Below are 6,362 nucleotides of genomic sequence, written 5' to 3' on the forward strand. Positions count from 1 at the left end.
CCCTGCTCAAAGCTGCCTCATTAGAAAACACTTCTCCTCAGGAAAATGGGTGTCACCAACAAAAACCAGGATGGAGATTTTCAAAAGAAATGAAGATCTGTATGGGATCTGGGTGCCTTGAAAGCCCCTTAAGATAAACTTTCCCCAGGTGGGAGTCAAGGAGCCACCAAAGCAAGTGGTCATGGGCTGGAGAGTCACAGTGCTGCATGACACTTTCCAAAGCCTTTCCTCTCCTTCACAGGGTGGGAAACCAGGGACATGCCAACAGGGTGCTTGGGGCTGGACTGCTAGGCTCTCTCCTGTATTTGGACCATTGATCCTGTCCTCCACAAGCCCAGTCTTAATTCTGAAAGCACCTGCTGGAAGGGCAGCGATCACAGTCCAATGCCCAGCATGGGGACAAGCTGCCTATAAACAGTGAAGAGCAAGGTGCTCCTCACTAAAATCACACAGAGAGGCTTAAAGCTCAACTGTGAAAGAAGAGTACCAGCACAAGGGCAGGCTCAAGAGCCTCCCTGACTCCCTCCTGGTGCACCTGGGCTGGACATGGGCCTGTTTGCTTTGGAAACGGAGTTGGATCTCCTGGGAGCACTTGCCCAGGAACAGTCCATGGGGTAACCGCAGCTCAGAGAAACCTGCTTTCCTTGCTAGTTTATTGGGTGCAAGCTCTCAGAGATGCACAGCTTCACTGCTTGGGTTTTCTTTTGGCCATTCTAAGAGCTACGCTTTAGGAATTAATACATCCTCTAGGTAAAAAGCCAGGAACCAGATCATCTTTCTTACGAGGAGGGCCAAGGGCATCTGAAGACAACAACTAACCTACCATTTCCCAGACTCCTCACATGTCTAAGGGATTTCTCCTGGGGCTATTGCCTTGAATTGTACCAAATGACTCTCGGATGGGATAATTTAAGGCATGTGTCATACGTCAGAGGTCCATGGGATGGTCACAGAGCACAATACATGAAATATTCAGCTCCAAATATCAGTTTTCCTACTGTATCAGCATAACAAGGACTTTTGTAACCATCTGATATTGGGACTTGTTTGTATTGCAAATGTCATTGTCTAATCTATGGCTCTGTATTAAATAACACATTATCCTATCATGACATTCTGCTTTGCCAGAAGAGTACAATATTTATATGTACATGCCCACAGTACTGCACTTCTGATAGAATACTGTCTCAATGACAAATTGCAAGTTTGGTAACACAACTCAGAAAAAAGTTTTAAAACTGCTGGCTTTGGGGAAGTCAGAGGAGCTTGTTTAGGTACAGAAAAATCACAGATGCAAATAAAGTCATCATGTGCTGTTTCAATAAATATTGATCTTCAAAATCATTAACACTTTTGCATGAAGAAGCCGAAGAGCTGCTGTAACAGACAATTTCTCAATGCTATTTCAAATCCATGAGAGCAGCGTTGCTTTCAGGATGAGAGCAGTTCCTCACTCATGGGTCAGCACATCTTCTGCCAATGGCATTTGCTCAAGGACGAGGCCAGTAGACATCTCCACAGCCAACGTGCTGGTGGTTATCCTATGGACAGCCATGCTTCTGCTTCTCACCGTGAGAAAGAGCAAAGTGGAAAGTGCTCCAGCCCTTTCTGGAGTAACCCTGATATCCAATTCCCCTCCCACCCTTTCAAGCTCTACTTTTTGTATCCTGCCTCTGTCTCCTCTCACACTGCAGCAGAAAATCTCTGTAGTGATTTTGGGATGTGGTTCTGCAGCAGCGTCTTCTCACCTGCCGTCCTTTCTGTGCTTGGTCTAGTTGATTCATCCATGGGGAGAGCTCAGAAAGGGCTGGAAATTTACAGGGAAATATGCAGGGAAGTGTTGAGCTGGCCCCGGGCTCTGCACAGGCCAGGTCACAGCAGCAATGCCAAAGGCTTGCCAGGGACAGGCTGGAGTATCTCACTCTTCCCCGCCCTGAATTTAGTTAGAATGTTTTACAGGCAGTTTTCTATTGAGACGTCGGCTGTGCTATCAACCCGCCCCCTCCCCTGCACATAATCAAAATATTTTGATAACCGAAAAATGTCAGGCAATACAGCAAATTTTGCAGTAAATAAATACAGCAAATAACTGCAAAGACAAGGAGGGGAGGAGTGGGGAGCTGGTGCGTTTGCAGAAGGTTTCCATCCCCAAACAAAAAAGAAAAAAAATAGTTTAAAATTAGCGTTTCAACAAAAGTAGTTACTTTCTACACAAATAACCCTCCTCTAGTGAAAAAAAAAAAAAGGAGACCAACTGTAGGGAATGTCATGCTGCTGGTTCACACCTCTCTGCCTTGGAAGGCCACGGCACGGCCCCACGGCACAGCCATGTGTTGGTCCAGCACGGCCCGGCCACTCCTCGCATCAGACAAGGAGTGATTGGATGAACCCCCTGGCAAACGGGCCCTTGGCGAGATACTGAACACACCCCAAACACGTGTGACAAATTGCAATGACAAGGTTGTGCTGGCAGGCTGGAGGGCGGGTAATGAAATCCCTGTCCAGACAGTGCTACGCTCCGGGCACACTTTGAGCCAAGGGAAGGCAAAAGATGCTTCCAAAAACGCATCGGCCCGGCCACCACACCCTTTTTCCACGCTGCGGCAAGTGGCTGAGGGTGCAAGCACTGAGGGTGCCCAGAAAGCCAAGGCTGGGACTGTCACACCACGTGTAGAGCTGGGAGAAGTGTGAAATGCCGGGGCTGATACACAAGGGCAGATGAAAGAGACTTAGAAACCAAGCACCAACCCACCATTCAGTCTGGTCACAGGGACTGAAACACTCAAGGAAGGGTTAGTGCAGAAGCCGGAGCTCGAGATGGGCAGTGCCCTGTGCTGGGGGGGTTGGTAATGCAATAAACAAAAGGCACCACTCCCCTTCTGCACATCAGGAACCTCTGTTCTGCACGTTGGGAAACACAAGGTGCTGTGGTCATGCACACCTGCACTTGCTCCTTGCCACCATGCAGGCACCCCAGACTGCCTACCCACACTCCCTCTGCTCCACACAGCCCCTGCAGACACAAGGACCCCCTTTCCCATGTCAAACCCCAGCGTCAGGATATGGTTAGGGACTGGCCAGACACTCATCCAAGAAGCACTGCAGTTTATTAGCTCAGTAGCAGTGGAAAGTTTCCAGGCTGGGCAGGATGCTCTGGCAGCGAGCCGGGCGGGGAGCAGGGGCTGCACAAGGCTCTCATTGCAACAGGAAAGCAAGGGCAGCTTGGGTAGCACAGCTCCCAGACCCCGAGGGCTGCTTTTGAAGAGGTGTTTCTCTTGAGCCATTTGTCCCCTCCAATGTACCTTGTCCCACCAACATCCCTCCTGAAAAGGCATGTAACCTGCGAGTTTTTGGTTTATTCTCCTTCCACTTGTGGACAGCAAAGGCAAACCTGGCACTTGGTTGGGCAATGGGCAAACAGAATTGATCTCCTCTAAGAGTTTCCTACCTTTGCTATCAGCCTGCAGCACAGAAGGAGTGGCCACAGCTCATCCCCGTGACAGAGAGCAGAAAGATTTCAGCAGGCTACTTTTCATATGTGTGGTGTAGGATGTTTATTTTTTTTAACCAGCTGCCACCTCTGCAAGGGTATCACATTCTGAGTGTCCGACAAGCCCCAGCCCAGCTGGGTGTCTATGCCAAGGCAAGGAAAAGCCAGTGAGCCTCACTGCATCTCTGGAGTGCAACTGCAACGCCCCGAGAGTTGTGGACAGATGAGGAACAGGATCCAGGCAGGACCCTGCAGGTGTGCCTGCGGGAGGGTAAGCAGCAAACAGCTTCGCTTGGGTACTTCGGGCTTTCTGCTTTCTGCCCCTGTGATCCATGGGGCGCATCTCTGCTCAGAGGCAGGGACCATACAGCATCCATCTGCGAAAATACCCAGCAAACACAATCCCTCGCCCTTCCCCCGGTCTCTGTGAGCAGCATTCATTCCTCGCTCTCGCTGTAGATCCGGCATGCCGAGTCCTTTCTCCCCAAGAGTATTCTCCCTTTACAAAGCAAGATCATAAAGCAGTGACATAATCCAAGCTTGGCAAACACTTTTGCTGATGTTAAGCCAGTGCCTTTCGTGGTTCTCGCTGCAGCTTTTGAGGCCATGATATACATGGCGCAACCAGCTGATTAAATGTGCAGGAGCCTCCCAAGATACCATTTCATCCGAAACGCTGACATGTATATTTGACTTCCAATAAGTGTGGGTTTTTTTTTTTTTCATTTTTAATTAGTTCTCACCAGGGTGGGAGTCAGACACAGCTACACAATGAAGTTCTCCATAGAATAGGTATGATTCAACCAGATGACTCCTGGCCAGACTTCCTAACCCATCTACCTTGCAGCAGAGCCTCAAAGCCAAATTAATTAGAGGCCACCCACAAGTAGATGTGATTCTGTGTGGGTGAATCTCTTTGCCCATTCATTCCTCACCACATCTGCTGAGATCTCAACATACAACATACACGCTAAGGGTGAGTGGGAGGGCTCTGGTGCTAAATAAATTACTCGATTTGTTTCGTTTTGGCACTGAAACGCAGCCAGCCAGTGAGGCTGAGTAGTAAACAATAGTAATGTGGGGGGAAAAGAGTAAAAAAAAAAAAAAAAAAAAGCAGCATATAAGATGCCTCAATGAAGAGGTGTGATTGTTGGCAAAATGTGTCCTGTTTGAGTTTATGGGATGTACAGAGTCTTTTTATTAGGGATACTTTTTGCTATTAGCGTAATAAAAAAAGGACCAATTGTTTCTGCCATCTGAGAAAACTCTTGGTGGAACAGGCAGAAATCCAGGAATAATTAAGAAAATAATAGTGCACACCCAAGAAGAAAAACATTATTTGTTTAAAGATGAAGTCCCTCCAGAATACTTGGTAGTGATTGCGTTTCTTTCAAAAGGGGGGGAAAAACCCTTCTAAATGAAAAGCAGCAGCCATCAGCTAGTTTCTGAGATCTCGAGTGGAAAAAGTGCAGGGCTGTAAACCCCCTCAGTGGTGAGGCTTTTCCGTTTTCACTGCTCTTATCAGCCTTTGAAAGTTGCAAAATAATAGTGTTTTGCCCCTACATGTTTCCATCAGAGGATCAGAAGCACTTCACAAAGCAGAATTAATTGAGCTTCACTGCTCACCTGTGAGAACAGAGCAATTATTTAGCAAAAGGGCTTGGGGTTTTTTTGCTGTTTGGGGCGGAGGTAGAAATAAAAACTGCAAGATTACAAACCCACCAAGCCAACAAGAGACTTGGCAGCTTTGCCCATTTCCAGCAATGAATGTGACAAACCTGAAAGCTTTTGACCGCCAGATCTGGGTTCTCCCTTTGGAAAGGATCACTTTGCCCCACTATCACCTTCCCTAGGCCTCACCTTGCCAGACTCCCCACCAGCACAAATCACCATCCTCCCAAGCTCTGACTCTTCAAATTTAAAAGTCTTCAGAAAACTGTGTCTCCAAACCCCCCATCTTTCCCGTAAGTGTTGTGGTGCCATCCCACACCTGGGATGTGAGATGTGGGCTCTGAAATCCTGCTCCCATTGCTCCTGTGTGACTCTGGGCAGGTTATAACACAGGGGGAACATCTGCTGAGCCTGTGGGTCGGGGAAAGGAGGGCTGCGAATCTGTGTTTGTGGAGAACTTCATATCACAGTAATGGAGGGAAAAAGAACAACTCGAAGTCTCTGATGTCGCGTGAGGCATGGGCAGAGCCACACACTGCGTAACAAGACATCAACTTTTACCCAAGTAGGGCTGGGAAAGCATCATCCCTGCTCCGGGTGGGTTACGAGAGGCCATAAACCGCGGAGGGAAGGGCAGCGGACCGAACCGCTTTGCACGACAGGCGAAGCCGCGCTTCCCCGCCGCTCCCGTGCAGCTCTTGCGGTTTATACATATTTGTTTACTTTCTTCCCAAACTGAGGGTTTCTTCCCTGCACGCAGCTTTCGGCAGCGGCCGTCCCGGCTCGCGGCACCGGACCGGGGGCAGGTGAATCCACCCCCTTCCCGGCCGCTCCCCGCGGGGGCCGCGCATCCCCCTCCGGGCGGTACCAGCAGAGCATCGCCCGCCCCGCTCCGCCCCGGCCCGGCCCGGCCCGCCCCGCCGGGCGGTGCTGCGGCCGCCCCCGCTCCCAGCAGCCCTTGCAGCCGCCTACAATGAAATTTGCGAAGTTTTTTCGGTTTCGGCGCCATTTTCGAGTGGACTCGGAGGTGAGGAGGGAGGGCGGCCGGGGCGGCGGGGCCGGGGCGCCGCGGGGGGCGACCGCCGCCCCCCCGTTCCCTGTGCCCGCCGCGGGCGGGACGGCCCGGCCCGGCTCGGCCCCACGGGGAGGGCTCGGCGGGGCGGGGGGCGGCGGGACGGGACGGGATGGGACTGGGGGGGGG

This window comes from Corapipo altera, unplaced genomic scaffold (assembly GCF_003945725.1).
Source record: "Corapipo altera isolate COAL_440 unplaced genomic scaffold, ASM394572v1 65, whole genome shotgun sequence".
Classification (NCBI taxonomy): domain Eukaryota; kingdom Metazoa; phylum Chordata; class Aves; order Passeriformes; family Pipridae; genus Corapipo; species Corapipo altera.